Below are 20536 nucleotides of genomic sequence, written 5' to 3'. Positions count from 1 at the left end.
ATTAATGGTGAATTACACTTAAAAAGCTAGAAATGTCAGTCAAAACAACTCAAAATAAAACATGAGCTGTGTTTGAATATTCATACTAACCGCACTAACTGTACTATTTGTGACTAAATTGTGTATGTAGTATGCTTATTGGTCATAGTAAGGATATAGTTAGTATGCCAAAAGTTCCCGGATTTCTTACTACATTTACCAAAATATGAAGTATACAAGCAGTGGACACTATTGCCGTGCTTTTAGGGCCCATAATGCAATTCTTCAGAAAATGGGTGTGGCTTCACAAGATTTTCCGATTTGAAGAAAATGGCAGAAAATATGCAGCCGAAGTCCAACGAGAGCGGATACAAATTCATTGCTTTAACTAATTATGAGAAATGTTAAGAAAGGCTCTGTCGTAGCCGGCCGCGACCGGGAGACCCATGGAGCGGCGCACAATTAGCCAGCGTCGTCCAGAGTAGGGGAGGGAATGGCCGGCAGGGATGTAGCTCAGTTGGTAGAGCATGGCGTTTGCAATGCCAGGGTTGTGGGTTCAATTCCCACGGGGGGCCAGTATGAAAATTAAAATAATGTATGCACTCACTAACTGTAAGTCGCTCTGGATAAGAGCGTCTGCTAAATGCCTAAAATGTAAATGTAAAATGTTGAGAAATGTAATAAAGTAATGACTTTTCAAATAAGTTACGTCACACGTTATGTTGGCTGACAATTTGTTAGCTACGCTAGCCTTATGAACTGCGTAGCATATCATTACAGTAGTTACTTGTATGTACTGGTATGTTAGCTAGCTACCTAACGTTAGTTGGCTACTAATACATTGAATTTGCCAGTATATTAACTGTATGCTATCTAACTAACTACCCAACGCTTATTGACTTGATTATTCACGTTATTCCTAGCTTAGCTAAGTGGTACAGTCATTGTGCGTTCTCAATGGACATTGTTAATGAAGTCTTAAGATGTCTAGCTGGTAATTTGTTAGCTATACTAACAAGTTAGCAAGAAGTTGCATAGCAACAGCATCAACTTCTGGTAGACAGGCGAAGTGCTAGTACACTCAACTTAAAGGATACCATTCGTTTACAGTATACTAAAATTAACTAATAGTATATAGTATGTAGAATATACTCATTAAGTATGTAGTATACAGTATGTTAGTATGGGTATTCGAACACAGCTATGGTATCAAGAACAAGATCAAACAAGCTGAAACGAGCCACTTACGATTCACCACAACAGTTTCTTGTCAATGTTGCCAGCTATATGGACATCCAGAACCATAACAACACAAGGCCTTCTGCCCCTTTGAAGTGCACACATCGTTTTTTGTGATGTTGTCAGCTAACCCTTCTATAGGATAGCCACCTGCAGCTATCACCAAGCTATGCTACATAGCTGATGTCAGCACAGGCTTTAGCCTACACATAAAACTGAATTAGCTGACCATCTTGAGATGGCGAGTCAGTCAGGAGGGGAGAACTCCTCAACGTCAAAACGTTGAGCTTACCTCGCTGTACTCACTACTGCACTTGTTTGTTGTGATTGAATGGCAAAGACACACTCAAGAACCCCAGACATCAAACCACACCCTCAAGACAACTCTCGTTGCCTTCAATCATGGCCGCTAGCATTTCTTAATGAGCATTGATAAAAAATTTGGCCAAATCAGGAAGTGCAGTCACCCTTTAAGGCCTTGACCTCTATGCAGCACTAATGCTGATTGGCTTTAGAGGTCGGTCAATTTGAGATATTTGTGGTCTCTGAAGTTTTTCGGGATAACAGTGTGTATGTGTGTGTGTGTGTGTGTGTGTGTGTGTATGTGTGTGTGTGTGTGTGTGTGTGTGTGTGTGTGTGTAAGAAGCACTGAATGAAGCTCTCAGTTGAACAGGGGATTTAGAAATTAGGAAAGCAACTCATTCATTGAAAACGGACTATTATGACCCTGAAACATTTGGTCTTTGTTCACCATTGAATTGTGCATTGAAAATATTTGCAAGGGTTAGTGCTTCGCCCACTCTCACCCTTGTGTGTTTTGTGTGTGTCTAGCCAGGGCTGTATTCACACTAACATAAAGCCCCTCATTTCAGAAGGAGCCCTTAAATGGGTAACTTAAATGGGTAAAAGAGGCCTATTATCAGATGATGAAGGGACGAAAGAGAAAAAAAGACATGTGAATTTAATTGCATTTCACAGTACAGCACATTACCTCTTAATTGACATCACCTCACAACAGAACAAATCATGTGGCAAAGAACATGCCTTGGATATTTATTAAAAACTGCTTGCTTGTTGGCTTTTAGTCTTTTAACAAATGTAACTAAGCTGACATGGAATTGTTTTAAGGTGGTCATACTATGGATAATTTAGCTATTTGATTTTGAATTTTAGGACCCCTTTAGGTATAAAAAAATATATAAACTCAGCAAAAAAAGAAACGTCCTCTCACTGTCAACTACGTTTATTTTCAGCAAACTTAACATGTGTAAATATTTGTATGAACATATCAAGATTCAACAACTGAGACATAAACTGAACAAGTTCCACAGACATGTGACTAACAGAAATGGAATAATGTGTCCCTGAACAAAGGGGGGGTCAAAATCAAAAGTAAGAGTCAGTATCTGGTGTGGCCACCAGCTGCATTAAGTACTGCAGTGCATCTCCTCCATTAAGTACTGCAGCAGATTTGCCAGTTCTTGCTGTGAGATGTTACCCCACTCTTCCACCAAGGCACCTGCAAGTTCCCAGACATTTCTGGGGGGAATGGCCCTAGCCCTCACCCTCCGATCCAACAGGTCCCAGACGTGCTCAATGGGATTGAGATCCAGGCTCTTTAATGGCCATGGCAGAACACTGACATTCCTGTCTTGCAAGAAATCACGCACAGAACGAGCAGTATGGCTGGTGGCATTGTCATGCTGGAGGGTCATGTCAGGATGAGCCTGCAGGAAGGGTACCACATGAGGGAGGAGGTTGTCTTCCCTGTAATGCACAGCATTGAGATTTCCTGCAATGACAACAATGATGCTGTGACACACCGTCCCAGACCATGACGGACCCTCCACCTCCAAATCGATCTCGCTCCAGAGTACAGGCCTCGGTGTAACGCACATTCCTTCCACAATAAACGCGAATCCGACCATCACCCCTGGTGAGACAAAACCACGACTCGTCAGTGAAGACCACTTTTTGTGCCCATAGGCGACGTTGTTGCCGGTGATGTCTGGTAAGGACCCGCCTTACAACGGGCCTACAAGCCCTCAGTCCAGCCTCTCTCAGCCTATTGCGGACAGTCTGAGCACTGATGGAGGGATTGTGCGTTCCTGGTGTAACTCGGGCAGTTGTTGTTGCCATCCTGTACCTGTCCCGCAGGTGTGATGTTCAGATGTACCGAACCTGTGCAGGTGTTGTTACATGTGGTCTGCCACTGCGAAGACAATCAGCCGTCCGTCCTGTCTCCCTGTAGTGCTGTCTTAGGCGTCTCACAGTATGGACATTGCAATTTATTGCCCTGGCCACATAATATGCCATTTAGCAGACGCTTTTATCCAAAGCGACTTACAGTCATGCGTGCATCCATTTTTTTGTGTATGGGTGGTCCCGGGGATCGAACCCACTACCTTGGCGTTACAAGCGCCGTGCTCTACCAGCTGAGCTACAGAGGACCAGTCCTCATGCCTCCTTGCAGCATGCCTAAGGCACGTTCACGCAGATGAGCAGGGACCCTGGGCATCTTTCTTTTGGAGTTTTTCAGAGTCAGTAGAAAGGCCTCTTTAGTGTCTTAAGTTTTCATAACTGTGACGTTAATTTCCTACCGTCTGTAAGCTGTTAGTGTCTTAACGACCGTTCCACAGGTACATGTTCATTAATTGTTTATGGTTCATTGAACAAGCATGGGAAACAGTGTTTAAACCCTTTGCATTGAAGATCTGTGAAGTTATTTTGATTTTTACGAATTATCTTTGAAAGACAGGGTCTTTTTTTGCTGAGTTTATATATAAAAAAATATTTGATAAAATATTGAATTTGGCCTTTACTACTATAGCAAATTATAAATATATATTTTTTACACATATTTAACCCCTTTTTTAGGTAGGCACAAAACTACCTTCATACTTCCATAACATTTTTTAAACCGGTTACCTTCAGACGAGTTCCATGACACTTGTGGGTCGTAAAGCAAAACGGATAATCTCCCCTTTCCACAGTGGGGTCACATTAGTTTGTAATCCAAACGGTTCGGAAGCTACAAACAGAAGTTGGCACATCGACGGTACCAACTTCAGATGGGTCGTAGAGCAAACCGTTCGGATACTACAGACGTTTCCGTGAGAAGACCGATTTTTGGGATGTCTCATGATCTGACAAACACTGCTTTAGCTCTGCCACCTTTCATCGCAAACTTATACTGACAGACTTTGATTGGGCTTTTTTTATTATGTTACTTAGATTGTTGCACCGGTGAGTCAATCAACGCTATTATACATTTTTATCTCACCTTTCTAGTAAAAATAGTTATAATTTGCTGAGGTGTAGTCACTTTTGAGGACACAAGCTCAAGTACACAGTACAAATATGATAAAAATATGAAATATTTTATATGATGTATTTCCTATTCAACAAAACTATATGAATAAGGCTTGAAAATACTTATATCAGCGTTCCCCAATTGTTGGACATAAAAGACTGTAAAAACACCAGCAAATCATCTCCAAGTGATTTTAATTTGGGAAATCTGTTCCAAAGTATTCCTATGCATAATAGAGATATATGTGATCGTATACAAGGTTTGAAATTATTATGTTTTAGTCAAATATTATATCTGTTTGGGCTTGTTGCGGTCAATTTGCAATCGACAAATTATTTGTAATTATGTTCTGGCCCCCTGACCATCCGCTCAAGAAAAAATTGGCCCGCGGCTGAATCTAGTTGATGATCCCTGACTTATATGCTTTCCAAATATAGCATAATCAAATTATAAAACAACTAACTATAAGATTTCACCTTCTTTATATTTGTATGTTTAGTGTTAGAGAACATTTGCACAATTTCTAAAGGTCTCTCTTGATCAAAATGTCTGCCCCCATCGCTGTGAATGTACCACTGTCACGTTCGTTGAAGGACGGGTCAGACCAAGGCGCAGCTTGATATACGTACATGTTTATTTACACTGAATAAACACACGACAAAACAACAAACTAAACGAAACGTGAAGTCCAAGGTAGCACACACAACATCCCTTACACGGAACAAGATCCCACAACTACACAGTGCCAATAGGCTGCCTAGGTATGGTCCCCAATCAGAGACAACGAGTGACAGCTGCCTCTGATTGGGAACCACACCGGCCAACATACAGTGAGGGAAAAAGTATTTGATCCCCTGCTGATTTTGTACGTTTGCCCACTGACAAAGACATGATCAGTCTATAATTTTAATGGTAGGTTTATTTGAACAGTGAGAGACAGAATAACCACAACAAAAAATCCAGAAAAACGCATGTCAAAAATGTTATAAATTGATTTGCATTTTAATTAGGGAAATAAGTATTTGACCCCCTCTCAATCAGAAAGATTTCTGGCTCCCAGGTGTCTTTTATACAGGTAACGAGCTGAGATTAGGAGAACACTCTTAAAGGGAGTGATCCTAATCTCAGTTTGTTACCTGTATAAAAGACACCTGTCCACAGAAGCAATCAATCAATCAGATTCCAAATTAAGGTTTCGAGGCTGACGTTTGGCAACTCAAACCTTCAGCTCCCTCCATAGATTTTCTATGGGATTAAGGTCTGGAGACTGGCTAGGCCACTCCAATCCCTTAATGTGCTTCTTCTTGAGCCACTCCTTTGTTGCCTTGGCCGTGTGTTTTGGGTCATTGTCATGCTGGAATACCCATCCACGACCCATTTTCAATGCCCTGACTGAGGGAAGGAGGTTCTCACCCAAGATTTGACGGTACATGGCCCCGTCCATCATCCCTTTAATGCGGTGAAGTTGTCCTGTCCCCTTTTTGAAGACCTGTTTGACGGTGGGGATGGTGTTCTTGGGGTCATAGGCAGCATTCCTCCTCCTCCAAACACGGCGAATTGAGTTGATGCCAAAGAGCTCGATTTTGGTCTCATCTGACCACAACACTTTCACCCAGTTCTCCTCTGAATCATTCAGATGTTCATTGGCAAACTTCAGATGGGCCTGTATATGTGCTTTCTTGAGCAGGGGGACCTTGCGGGCGCTGCAGGATTTCAGTCCCGCTGCCTTGAGATCATTGACAAGATCCTCCCGTGAAGTTCTGGGCTGATTCCTCACCGTTCTCATGATCATTGCAACTCCACGAGGTGAGATCTTGCATGGAGCCCCAGGCCGAGGGAGATTGACAGTTATTTTGTGTTTCTTCCATTTGCGAATAATCGCACCAACTGTTGTCACCTTCTCACCAAGCTGCTTGGCGATGGTCTTGTAGCCCATTCCAGCCTTGTGTAGGTCTACAATCTTGTCCCTGACATCCTTGGAGAGCTCTTTGGTCATGGCCATGGTGGAGAGTTTGGAATCTGATTGATTGATTGCTTCTGTGGACAGGTGTCTTTTATACAGGTAACAAATTGAGATTAGGAGCACTCCCTTTAAGAGTGTGCTCCTAATCTCAGCTCGTTACCTGTATAAAAGACACCTGGGAGCCAGAAATCTTTTTGATTGAGAGGGGGTCAAATATTTATTTCCCTCATTAAAATGCAAATAAATTTATAACATTTTTGACATGCGTTTTTCTGGATTTTTTTGTTGTTATTCTGTCTCTCACTGTTCAAATAAACCTACCATTCAAATTATAGACTGATCATTTCTTTGTCAGTGGGCAAACGTACAAAATCAGCAGGGGATCAAATACTTTTTTCCCTCACTGTAGAAATACACATACTAGAAAATACAACATAGAACATACACAACAAAGAATATACACACCCTGACTCAACATATAAGAGTCCCCTGAGTCAGGGCGTGACACCCACAGAGCTTTAGCTTGGCTTCCTGAATTCGTTAGGACTCGCCTTTCATCTCATATTAATCTTCCCCATCTATGATAAACAGAAAGTGTTTTTTGTTTAAAATCTATGAATTATTTTAGATGAATGGCTATAAATCGATCTCTGAATGTGATGACACCACTCTCTCCTGCTGCACTACGATGTAACGATTGCAGGCATGTGCTTTGTCAGTGGCTGTGATGTAGGGTTCAGCCAGGAGTTGATGGACAGTCGGAATAGCGAATGAAATGGTAGGAGGGACTTCCCAGCTTCAAGTGGTTTCAGATTCCACATCCTATGTCACACAGGCTCAGAAAAAATACTCCTGTGTCCTTGGGAACCAGGGCTATTACTCAATGCAAGCCATTTTGACCTACGGTATCGATTTATTTATAAGCGTAAATGTCGGTCGGAACCGGTACCAGAACCAAAATTAAATCACATTTACTGATGTCTTATTAATCACTCTATCCATATTCACATATGACTGATCAGTTTAATCTGGATTAAAATTAGTCACAGTAAATCCACTTGGGAAAGTCAATTGTACTGTAGTCCTATCTGCCTGACTCATTTCACAAGTTTCCAGTAGGTTTTACTTCTTAGCCAAACAGCTGAAATGTTTATATTGCAACATTTCCCCTGCATCGCACACACTGTATGACATGTTTCATTGCTGTGTTTCCAGTGCCTCACTCCAGACCTATTCCTTTCTGTCCTGGACGAGGATGGCAAGGCTTACCTCACCGAGGAGGACTTCCATAGATTCTCCACTGTTCTGCTCTACTACATGATCAACATGGAAGACCTATGTACCCCCAATGTCTCCCCCTCCTCTTCCTCCTCCTCTTTGTCACCTAGCTACCAGTACTACCTCCTAGCCCTGACCAACCTCCATCCCACTGAGGACCGAGGTTTCCTCTCTTCCAATGAGACAGAGAGCATTCTGCAGCTCATCAACCAGCACTACCAACCGCCTGCTCCAGAGAACTCTGGTTCCTCCCACTCACAGGTAAGTCAGGGCCACAACTTTCATAACCTCTTCTCTCAAATAGTGTTTAAAACTAGAACATCATCCCAATATGCACATGTTGAAATAGCTGCAGACAGTTATCAAAACTAGAGCTGGAGGCTGGAAGACTAAATAAGAACATATACTGTACATGGAGATATGTCCAGTTGTAAACCTGCGACATATCATCATCCTACAGTGCATTGATTCCTCCCATCTACAGGATGAAGTGGGGATCACAGATAGTCAAGGTGCTGATCTATTCTCCGTGTCCAAACTGGCAGCAGCTATCATCACCCATGCCACTGTTTCAGCAAAACAAACCTCCCCTCCCCCTGCTTTCTTCACAGATTACATCTTCCAGTCCCTCAACCGCACCAGCAAACTCCATATCATGGGTAAATTAATGAGTCCTTCCTATGAGTGATTTGACCATAAAGTTGAATAGAGGGCACACTTGCCCAAAAAGCTATCTAGCATACATATATGGATTTGAGTGATCTGTGGTAATGTAAGAGCAGTTAGACGATGTCAGTGCTCTTTCTGTTGCGTAGATTTGGAGGAGCTGCTGCACCTGCTTGGTGTGGGAGGCGGAGGGGGAAGTGCCATGGCAGGGAGAGGCGGAGCATCACAGGCCCCTCCCATATAAAGTGTGGCCATGAGCCTTTGGGGATCAGCACAGACTGGACACAGGTGAGACAGAAACAACGGTTCAGAACAATTATACTGCGGGTCGGAAACAGGAGCTTGTTGTGTTGAATTGTGTTGCGAATTCCATTAGGCTATGTGAGCAGTGAGGCAGGCATACAGTGGCATAGCACAGTTTCCCGCAAGGTTCGAGCAAGGGCCCCCCCAACCAAAGCGTGGATGAAATGTCTCATTGTTTTCTCTCCCTGTCTCCTTTGGAGATCCTTGGCCTCCACCACGACAGTCATCAGGAGGACCATCACTTTACTGAGGGCAAGGAATATCTGTGGAAGATTTTGGGAATCATCGCTGGAATCTACGGCTTTTTCCTTATCGAAATAATCTTCTCCCTTGTGCTGCCTTCACATGGCCATGTACGTTTACAGTTTTGGGTATATGTCTGTATGACTGTTGGCATATCCGTCTTCCAATTTAGCACAATGAATGTTAATGTTATTAATGTTATTACCCACCAACAGTGGGTAACTGTTAGCTGAAAAATGACCAACAGGCCTGAAAATAAGAAACATCCTGTGGTAACTCAACAAAACACAAGGAGGTAATAACTCCGTATAACAATCACTGTTTCACTCTTCAGAATAACCAGCATGTCTATGTCTGAACGTTTGCTGTGGAAATCCTGTCATTCATTACAGTTTGTCATGATAGTGCTTATCTGTGGGTTCCCGATTGGCCCTGGCTGAACCCAGACTAAAGCTAAATCGCAAATGGCACCCTATTCCGTACATAGTGCACTACTTTTGAGCAGAGCTCAATGGGCCCCGGTCAAACTATATATAGGGAATAGGGTGCCATTTGGGACACAGCCTGAGCTGAGCTGACTGTGCAGGTGGCTGATGGCTCATGGCCACAGAGTGACTGGAGACTGATGAGTCTCTTTTTCTCCAGCAGGGTCACGGGGACCTGGGCCATTCCCATGACCTTCCCCTGGAGATTAACTGCAATGACCAGTCACAGAGGGGCAAGTCCATCTCCACCATGCAGCTGGTGAGTCTGTTAGTCTCTATCTGGCACCCATACTCTACTCCAAAAGTGTAATTGGCAGCCCTTAAAAAAAATTATGTACAGTGACTGCATCAATGGAGGACAGAAGTTACAGTGGGGAAAAAAATATTTAGTCAGCCACCAATTGTGCAAGTTCTCCTACTTAAAAAGATGAGAGAGGCCTGTAATTTTCATCATAGGTACACATCAACTATGACGGACAAAATGAGAGAAAATAATCCAGAAAATCACATTGTAGGATTTTTAATGAATTTATATGCAAATTATGGTGGAAAATAAGTATTTGGTCAATAACAAAAGTTTCTCAATACTTTGTTATATACCCTTTGTTGGCAATGATACAGGTCAAACGTTTTCTGTAAGTCTTCACAAGGTTTTCACACACTGTTGCTAGTATTTTGGCCCATTCCTCCATGCAGATCTCCTCTAGAGCAGTGATGTTTTGGGGCTGTCGCTGGGCAACACGTACTTTCAACTCCCTCCAAAGATTGTTTATGGGGTTGAGATCTGGACACTGGCTAGGCCACTCCAGGACCTTGAAATGCTTCTTACGAAGCCACTCCTTCGTTGCCCGGGCGGTGTGTTTGGGATCATTGTCATGCTGAAAGACCCAGCCACGTTTCATCTTCAATGCCCTTGCTGATGGAAGGAGGTTTTCACTCAAAATCTCATGATACATGGCTCCATTCATTCTTTCCTTTACACGGATCAGTCGTCCTGGTCCCTTTGCAGAAAAACAGCCCCAAAGCATGATGTTTCCACCCCCATGCTTCACAGTAGGTATGGTGTTCTTTGGATGCAACTCAGCATTCTTTGTCCTCCAAACACGACGAGTTGAGTTTTTACCAAAAAGTTATATTTTGGTTTCATCTGACCATATGACATTCTCCCAATCCTCTTCTGGATCATCCGAATGCACTCTAGCAAACTTCAGACGGGCCTGGACATGTACTGGCTTAAGCAGGGGGACACGTCTGGCACTGCAGGATTTGAGTCCCTGGCGGCGTAGTGTGTTACTGATGGTAGGCTTTGTTACTTTGGTCCCAGCTCTCTGCAGGTCATTCACTAGGTCCCCCCGTGTGGTTCTGGGATTTTTGCTCACCGTTCTTGTGATCATTATTGACCCCACGGGGTGAGATCTTGCGTGGAGCCCCAGATCGAGGGAGATTATCAGTGGTCTTGTATGTCTTCCATTTCCTAATAATTGCTCCCACAGTTGATTTCTTCAAACCAACCTGCTTACCTATTGCAGATTCAGTCTTCCCAGCCTGGTGCAGGTCTACAATTTTGTTTCTGGTGTCCTTTGACAGCTCTTTGGTCTTGGCCATAGTGGAGTTTGGAGTGTGACTGTTTGAGGTTGTGGACAGGTGTCTTTTATACTGATAACAAGTTCAAACAGGTGCCATTAATACAGGTAACGAGTGGAGGACAGAGGAACCTCTTAAAGAAGAAGTTACAGGTCTGTGAGAGCCAGAAATCTTGCTTGTTTGTAGGTGACCAAATACTTATTTTCCACCATAATTTGCAAATAAATTCATTAAAAATCCTACAATGTGATTTTCTGGATTTTTTCTCTCTCAATTTGTCTGTCATAGTTGACGTGTACCTATGATGAAAATTACAGGCCTCTCTCATATTTTTAAGTGGGAGAACTTGCACAATTGGTGGCTGACTAAATACTTTTTTTCCCCACTGTATATAGTATTAACCCTATTCCACTTCCTCAAATGAAAGCAGAAATAGATAACTCAATTGAAGCTGCATCCTCACGCAAAAGTCCCCTTTTAGGTTTGTTTGGAATTGAGCTATCTGTGAAAGGAAAACAATGTTTGTTTAAAGCTTTTGAGGTTTCTGCTTTGAAGAGTGGCAGACTGCAGTGGTATGACTGTGTTCCTGTTCACATTATTAAAATTAGAGCTGAAAAAAATTATCCAAAATTAACCAAAATGTTACAAAATGTGTGATATTTACCAGCCCTCATTGTCACAGACAAGACAAAGCTAGGGGAGGTTTGGAGTGGGAATAGAAGTGTTGATCTGACAATGTGCTGTCATCACTGTGTGGGGGTGGGAGGCTAATATAAAAGCACAGGAATTCAAAAGCGGTAGGCCTATAGGATTCACAATTATTTGGACAATATTTTGAACAGTTTGAGCTTTGATGTAGACATCTACAGAGTGATGTATTGCAGGGAAAGTGAACAGTGGTGTGGGTGGGAGTAAATGTGAAACAGACCATGGTGTAGGAGACCTTGATGCTGCTGTTGAATCATTCAGGCCTTATGCAGATAGTGTAGGAGGAGATAGGGAAACTGAACCATTCTGGTTCACTTTCTCTAGAGTGTTTTAAATATAGGCAGGGAGAACTGTGGTCACTGATTTGCTGATTTTGGTATGGATGGGAGTAACGTGATGTAATTGTAATGAAGTGTATTGAAAGGAACAATCCTATTAGTTGTCACTCCCCTACAGTGAACTGTGGATGACTTAGAATGCACATAAATCCCATCAGAGGAGCCTGAACCAAGAACCCCTACATATCAGACGAGTAAGTTCCTCATCCTCCTTTTTCATTTATCTTCACTCATTGTCCCCTCAGTTCTCTCCTTGTTTAATTTGATCCTGTTCTGTATTGTTCTGTCCAGTGTGCTGTGTGTAATTAGTGGGCTAGGAAGCGTAGCGGATGGGCTTTCAGGACAGAGCCGCCACACAGACAGGCTTTCTTTGTGTTCCCAGGACAGGGTATTCCTGTACTGGCTGTGATGGTTATCGTGGGAGACAGCCTCCATAACTTTGCTGATGGCTTGGTGGTGGGTGCGGCCTTCTCTTAATCCGCCGAGACAGGCATGGCGACCACCGTGGCCATCCTCTGCCACGAAATCCCTCATGAAATGGGTGAGACGTCACAAGTCACAGAGCAGTGGCTCAAAGGTTGTTGGCATTGGGTGGCAGCGTTGTTGTTCTTCTCTGGGTCCCTTTGTCGAACCAAAACCAAACATGACTTGAGTAATATTTGTCCCAGTTGTGAAGAACTGAACACGCTTGTCAGCTTCCTGCTTCTCCTGTTTGTCTTCTGGCCTCTAGAGGTCAGCTGTGTTCCCCTCTGCCTTTGTTCTTCCTCATGTGTCCTCATTAGTTTGATCCAGGTCACCTGTGCCTTGTTTTCCCTTTAGTATTTTAGCTGTGTGTTTTCCCCTTGTTTCTCACTTGGTTATTGCGTCCTGACTATGTGTCTCCTGCTTTGTCCCACCGTGTCAGTCCTAGTAAGTTGTTCGAAGTTATCTTTAGTTTGTTTTTCTCCCCTCGTGGAGTTGTTTTGTTTTGCCTCCTGTTTTGGAACATTAAATCTACTTGCCTGGAGTATTGCCTTGGGTGTTTCATTTGGGTCCTACAACATCTCCTCTGTGGCTAAGGGGTAGTACCCCCAGCTCTACACATCTGAGACCGGAGTTCTAGCCCGGATTGTGACAGAATAACCAAGTCAATCATGGACCCAGAAACACTCAGTTCCCAGGACCTGTTGGCGGTGATCACTCGACATGAGGCTTCTTTCCAGCGCCATGAAGCCGTTCTCAGCCGACAAGAGGAGCTGATGGCTAGTCATTCTCAACTCTTGGCCGAAATGATGAGTGCCCTTCGCCAGCTCTTTGAACGCCTCCCTGGTCCTCTCCCTTCCCCCAGGTCACCCCCCAGTGACGACAGGCCTTCTCGGTTGGCGGAGCCCCGACTACCACCTCCCAAGCCCTTTTCTGGGGATCCAAGCTCTTGCCAGGGTTTCCTCACCCAATGCTCCCTCACCTTCGAGCTCCAACCCTCAAGTTTTCCCACAGACCGTTCCAAGATTGCCTACATCATTACCCTTCTTTCAGAAAAGGCGCTCGCCTGGGCTTCTGCGGTGTGGCAGTCCCAGGAGGCCTGTTGTGACTCCCACGCTGCATTTGTAGAAGAGTTCAAGCGGGTGTTCGATCATCCTGTCAGTGGGCGGGAGGCTTCCAAGCGCCTACTGTCTCTCCGTCAGGGCTCCCGAAGCACGGCAGATTTTGCCATTGATTTCCGGACCATAGCAGCAAGGAGCGGATGGAATGATGAAGCGCTGAGGGTCTGCTTTCAGGGAGGGTTATCTGAGCCCCTTCAAGATGAGTTAGCCACCCGAGAACCAGCTGGAGATCTCGAGTCCCTCATAGCCTTGGCCATCCGCCTGGACAATCGTCTAAGAGAGCGGAGAACGGCTCGCCGTCAGGTGTCTCAGTCCCAAGTTCCTCTGAGCAGCTCTGTTTCTCCTGTTTGGACTCCGTCATTCAGAGCTGCCCCGGCTCCTGAACTGCCCCAGGATTCCCCGGAGAGCATGCAGTTAGGCCGTTCCAGGCTTTCTCCCAACGAAAGGGAACGTCGCATGAGGGAGCGTCGGTGCCTCTACTGCGGGGTTGCCGGCCACTTCCGCTCCACTTGCCCCGAGCTTTCGGGAAACGCCTGTCCCCGCCCAGCTACAGGAGGGTTGTGATGGGGAAAATTAGAGCTCCTCCTACTAACGCGGTCCTAGCTATTCCAGCCACTCTGTCCTGGGAGGGCCACCAGCATCGGGTCCAGGCTATGATCGATTCCGGTGCCGCAGGTGATTTTATGGATGTAACCTTGGCGAAGGAACTTAAGGTCCCTACCCAACTACTTCCTCAACCCCAGGCAGTTACAGCCTTAGATGGCAGACCTCTGGAACCAGGAAAGGTTACTGAGGCGACTCAGTCCCTGCGACTTACCATCTCTCAACACCAGCAGGAGGAGACCTTCTATCTCATTGACTCTCCCGAGTATCCTATTATCCTGGGTCACCCTTGGCTATGCAGACATAATCCCCAGATCGACTGGCCTACTGGCACTATTCTAAGCTGGGGTCCCACTTGCCAACTCACCTGCATGCTTCAGAGTCCCTCAGCCCCTAGTACCCAGTTTCAAGAGTCTGTTGACGTCTCCCGAGTCCCCAGTGTTTACCATCGGTTCAAGGCAGTGTTCAGCAAGGCCCGGGCTACTGCCTTACCGCCTCATCGCCCGTATGACTGTGCCATTGATCTACTCCCTGGGTGCTGCCCTCCTAGAGGTCGGATCTTTTCCTTGTCCTCCCCCGAGCACGCAGCTATGGACACCTACATTAAGGAGTCCTTGGCAGCCGGCCTCATCTATGCCTCTACTTCCCCGGCTGGGGCGGGCTTCTTTTTTGTTGAAAAGAAAGACGGGGGTCTTAGGCCTTGTATTGATTACCGGGGACTCAACAAGATCACGGTTCGGAATCGATACCCCCTTCCTCTCATGGCCACTGCTTTTGAGCTGCTTCAAGGGGCTTCCATTTTTACTAAGCTGGATCTCCGCAATGCTTACCATCTCGTGCGGATCCGGCCAGGAGACGAATGGAAGACGGCGTTCAACACGCCCACGGGGCACTATGAATATCGGGTGATGCCGTTCGGGCTCACCAATGCCCCCGCAGTATTCCAAGCCCTGATTAATGATGTTCTCCGGGATATGCTTAATCTGTTCGTCTTCGTGTACCTGGACGATATCCTCATCTTCTCGAGGTCACTGAAGGAGCATGAGGGGCATGTTAGCCGGGTTCTCCAGAGGCTCCTTGACAATCACCTCTACGTTAAGCCTGAGAAGTGTGAATTTCATGTTTCTCAGACTCAGTTTCTCGGGTTTATTGTCACTCCCGGGCACCTAGAGATGGATCCCAAGAAGGTCAAGGCGGTCCACGATTGGCCCACACCTGCCACGGTCAAGGAGGTTCAACGGTTCATTGGCTTTTCTAACTTCTATCGGAAGTTCATCAAGAGTTTCAGCTCGGTGGTAGCCCCCTTGACGACGCTTACCAAGGGAGGAGGGACCAAGATTCACTGGGGTCCGGAAGCAGCAGGGGCCTTCGAAGATCTCAAGCGCCGCTTCACTTCTGCTCCGATTCTGGTGACCCCTGACCCAGAAAGACCTTTCGTGGTGGAGGTGGACGCCTCAGAAGTGGGGGTAGGAGCCGTCCTGTCACAGAGGGGTGCGGATGGGAGATTACACCCTTGTGCCTTCATGTCTCGCCGCCTGTCTGAGGCCGAGCGCAACTACCACGTGGGGGATCTAGAGTTGCTTGCGGTAAAACTGGCCTTGGAGGAGTGGCGCCATTGGCTTGAGGGGGCTCAGCACCCTTTCCAGGTTCTCACAGACCACAAGAACCTGGAATATCTCCAACAGGCTAAGCGGATGAACCCTCGGCAAGCACGATGGTCTCTTTTCTTCAATCGATTCCAGTTCCTCCTGACTTACCGACCTGGCACCAAGAACGTCAAGCCGGATGCTCTGTCTCGAGTCTACTCTCCCGAGGTACAAGAGAAGCCCTTGGCATCGATTATTCCGAGGTCTAGGATCGTCGCACCTCTTCAGTGGGAACTAGAAAGAGGGGTACGAGAAGCTCTTGTCCAGGAGCCCGATCCAGGCGGTGGTCCTGCCGGTCGCCTGTACGTTCCTCTCTCTGTTCGGGCCCGCGTCTTGCAGTGGGGTCATGAGTCGCCCTTGACATGCCATCCAGGCAGTGCTCGCACACTGGAGTTCCTCCGACGGCGGTTTTGGTGGCCGTCCATCAAGAAGGACGTGCAGGTCTATGTTGAGGCCTGCCCTGTGTGCAACCAGGGAAAGTCGACACGCCAGCGACCCCAGGGACTGCTCCATCCCTTACCTGTTCCTCGAAGGCCATGGTCACACCTTTCTCTGGACTTTGTTACGGGACTTCCTCTATCCCAGGGCAACACCGTCATCCTAGTGGTGGTAGACCGGTTCTCTAAGGCTGCCCGGTTTATCCCCCTGCCCAAGCTGCCAACGGCTAAGGAGACTGCTGAGCTCCTCATGAACCATGTCTTCCGGATATTTGGTATTCCCCTGGACGTGGTCTCTGACCGAGGTCCCCAATTCTCGTCCCGGTTTTGGGGGGCCTTCTGCAGGCTTGTTGGGGCCACAGCCAGCCTATCGTCGGGGTTCCATCCAGAGTCTAATGGCCAAACAGAACGGATTAATCAGGATCTGGAGACCACCCTGCGGTGTATGGCGGCCAGTAATCCCACGTCTTGGGCCACCTATATCATTTGGGCTGAATATGCCCACAACACCCTCCAGTCCTCAGCCACCGGATTGTCCCCATTCGAATGCCAGTTCGGTTACAACCCTCCATTATTTCCAGAGGAGGAGGCGCAGGTTGGTGTTCCCTCGGCCCAGCGCTTTGTCCAACGCTGTAGGCGGACCTGGAAGAAGGCCAGGCGTGCCCTCCTTCGGACCTCCCAGAGATACCAAAGTCAGGCTAATCGCCACCGCCGGACGGCCCCTAGTTTCCGAGCTGGTCAGAGAGTTTGGTTGGCCACTAAGAACCTGCCCCTCCGGGTCGAATCCAAGAAGCTTTCCCAGAGATACATCGGCCCTTTCCGCATTGCTAGAAAGGTTAACCCTGTGTCTTATCGTTTGGTTCTCCCTCGCTCCCTTCGTATTAACCCCACTTTCCATGTTTCACTTATTAAACCTGTCTTGTCTTCTCCCTTTGCCCCCCCACGCAGACCCCCGCCACCTCCCAGGATTATTGACGGCCAGCCAGCCTACACAGTCCGCCGGATACTGGACTCCCGGAGGGTCCAGAACTCTCTGCAGTATCTGGTGGACTGGGAGGGCTACGGGCCAGAGGAGCGCTCCTGGGTTCCAGCCAGGGACATCCTGGATCCAGGGTTGGTCCGAGATTTTCGCACCCTGAGGCCAGGGTGTTCTGGAAGGAACGTCAGGAGTCGTTCCTAGAGGAGGGGGTCCTGTCAGCTTCCTGCTTCTCCTGTTTGTCTTCTGGCCTCTAGAGGTCAGCTGTGTTCCCCTCTGCCTTTGTTCTTCCTCATGTGTCCTCATTAGTTTGATCCAGGTCACCTGTGCCTTGTTTTCCCTTTAGTATTTTAGCTGTGTGTTTTCCCCTTGTTTCTCACTTGGTTATTGCGTCCTGACTATGTGTCTCCTGCTTTGTCCCACCGTGTCAGTCCTAGTAAGTTGTTCGAAGTTATCTTTAGTTTGTTTTTCTCCCCTCGTGGAGTTGTTTTGTTTTGCCTCCTGTTTTGGAACATTAAATCTACTTGCCTGGAGTATTGCCTTGGGTGTTTCATTTGGGTCCTACAACATCTCCTCTGTGGCTAAGGGGTAGTACCCCCAGCTCTACACATCTGAGACCGGAGTTCTAGCCCGGATTGTGACAACGCTGGTCCCAAATGAATTAAAATAGCATCTTCTTCTCCTTCTTTCTCCATCTCAGGTGACTTTGCGCTGTTGCTCATCTCAGGTCTCTCCGTGAGGAATGCAGTGATGATGAACTTACTCAGTGCTCTGACTCCATAAACACAGTGCTCTGACGGCCTCTTCGTCTCCTCAGAACCAGAGGTCCAGCAGTGGATCTTCACGGCTACCGCGGGGATCTTCCTCTATCTCTCACTGGTAGAGATGGTGAGACTGGGCTACTGCTGTTCTTAGTAAAACACACTGATAGGTAGGGACAGGAGTTTGACCAGACCGTGTGTCCCACTGATCAGTCAGCTCACACAGTCAAGAAAATCTTCTGGCCCTATTGATAGGTAATAGATTGTTTCAATTCACAGGTGATTTGTGATAGAGAGATGTACTCAAACTCCCAGACCCTCATTTCTCCTTCTCCTCCCCTTTCTGTCTCTCAGCTTCCAGAGATGAGTCGTGTGAAGACCAACAGGCCCTGTCTCATGTTCCTTCTGCAGAACCTTGGCCTCCTAATGGGCTGGGCCTGCCTCCTGCTCCTCGCCCTGTTGAGCACAAACTCAAGTTTTGATGACAGGACACACACACGCGGGCACATCCTACTATGGTATCTGACATACAATATGTGTAATTGATGGCAATGTTTTTAATCATTTAGACATCTTGTTGATTACTATTATTTACTGCTACTTGTCATAATTGTGTAAGTATTACACTAGAAGAAGGCATTGAACCGCCTGTTTGAAATGCTGCTAGACATTCTATGCAAGTGATAGTGATAATAAAGTAAGGTGAATAATAGCAGTGACAATGTGAATCAAACATAATTTTAGATCCAGTAGTTACGCATATATGTTAGAGCTGGATGAATCCACTTTTGTATAAATCCGATGCCTACATGTGAGCTTTGGAACACATTTTCTATGTGATGATTTATTTTTGTATGATGTGCTGTGTATCATAGGGCACATAGCTAGCTTACAGTATGTCTGGCACACCTCCTGTCAGGTCCATAATTATTGTCATCCTTTATAAAAATTTGCAAAAAAGACTGTATAAAATAAATAACACAAATACTGAGATATATTGTATGCAAAACATTTTTGGGTAATTATATGATTTTATACTAATATAATTGCTCAGAGAAAGAGTAATAAAACACATTTTAAAAAGAAAGGGGTCAGAATTATTGGCACCCCTGTTTTCAATACTCCAGCACCCTCCCCTTGCGAGGATAATGACAAAGCCTTTTTCTAAAATGTTTTGTGAGATTGGAGTACATGTTGAGAGGGATCTTAGACCATTCCTCCATACAGAATCTTTCCAGATCCTTGATATCCTTCATCTGCTCTTGTGGACTGCCCTCTTCAATTCAAACCACAGGTTTTCAATGGGGTCCGGAGACAGAGATGACCATTGCAAAATGTCAATTAACCATTTCTTTATGGATTTTTATTAGTGCTTGGGGTTATTGTCTTGCTGGAAGATCCACTTGCGGCCAAGTGTCAGCCTCCTGGCAGAGACAATCAGGTTTTTGGCTAAATTGTCCTAGTACTTGATAAAGTTCATGATGCCGTTGGCCTTAACAAGGGCCACAGGACCAGTGGAAGCAAAATAGCCCCATAACATCAAAGATGCTCCACCATATTTTACCGTAGGTATGAGGTACTTTTCTGCATACACTTCCGTTTTTCAACGGCAAACCGGCAAAAGACCTCTATTTTTAGACGAGACCTTTATAACAGGTACTTTGTATGTATGTACAGGTAACTGCTAAAATAATGGAAACACTTAAGTAAATGAGGGATACAAAGTATATTAAAAGCAGGTGCTTCCACACAGGTGTGGTTCCTGAGTTGATTAAGCAATTAACATCCCATCATGCTTAGGGTCATGTATAAAAATGCTGGGCAGGCCATTATTTTGGCGACCATGGCTTTGCCGCCATAGGATGACAATGCCCCCATCCACAGGGCACTAGTGGTCACTGAATGGTTTGATGAGCATTAAAAAGATGTAAGCCATATGCCATGGCCGTCTCAGTCACCAGATCTCAACCCAAATGAACCATTATGGGAGATTCTGGAGCGGGGATTGGATGCATGTTTTAATGAAATGCTTCTCAAGATTAGAGTGGAGCTGAATGCTGAGAGAGAACGTTCTCCACTGTGTTAATAAAACTGTAAAAAGAGTAGCACGGTAGCTCTATTTTATGTACAATGTTGTCAACAAAATTAGGTTGCTGTTATTCCCGTCCCTATTGCAGAATGCAGCCTTTTGACAGTATGTACTAAAGTTGATTTAATCCCCACTTTCATTAGTCCCCTCGTTTGGTGATTGGCATTTAGGCTGTGACAACGAAAAGGCAGCAGCAGACAGACCTACAGTATGTTTTAGCAGGGAAGTTTGGTAGGGTGACCTGATTTGTAACTATGAAAATCATTTTGTCAAACAGATTGTGAACCCAAAAGTGTAAGTTTGATTCTAGAGGGGGGACAATACATAGAAAAATAGTTTGCT

General features: G+C 45.8%; 1 pseudogene across 1 annotated transcript in view; it reads left to right on the top strand.

The window, feature by feature from the left end:
- The window catches only part of LOC311108919 (zinc transporter ZIP12-like), a 29403-nt pseudogene extending 10816 nt beyond the window's left edge, over nucleotides 1-18587 (top strand). Inside the window, exons 3-11 of the transcript in view lie at nucleotides 7710-8033; nucleotides 8233-8431; nucleotides 8588-8726; nucleotides 8942-9094; nucleotides 9633-9728; nucleotides 12218-12293; nucleotides 12482-12640; nucleotides 18045-18232; nucleotides 18460-18587. The product of the transcript in view is annotated as a zinc transporter ZIP12-like (transcript). The remainder of the gene's footprint in view (nucleotides 1-7709; nucleotides 8034-8232; nucleotides 8432-8587; nucleotides 8727-8941; nucleotides 9095-9632; nucleotides 9729-12217; nucleotides 12294-12481; nucleotides 12641-18044; nucleotides 18233-18459) is intronic.
- The last annotated feature ends 1949 nt before the right edge of the window (nucleotides 18588-20536 follow it).

The sequence above is a fragment of the Coregonus lavaretus genome, assembly GCF_964263955.1.
Source record: "Coregonus lavaretus genome assembly, chromosome: 34".
NCBI classification, from domain to species: domain Eukaryota; kingdom Metazoa; phylum Chordata; class Actinopteri; order Salmoniformes; family Salmonidae; genus Coregonus; species Coregonus lavaretus.
Note: the sequence above shows the minus strand (reverse complement) of the source record. Positions and strands in the feature narration are given on the sequence as shown.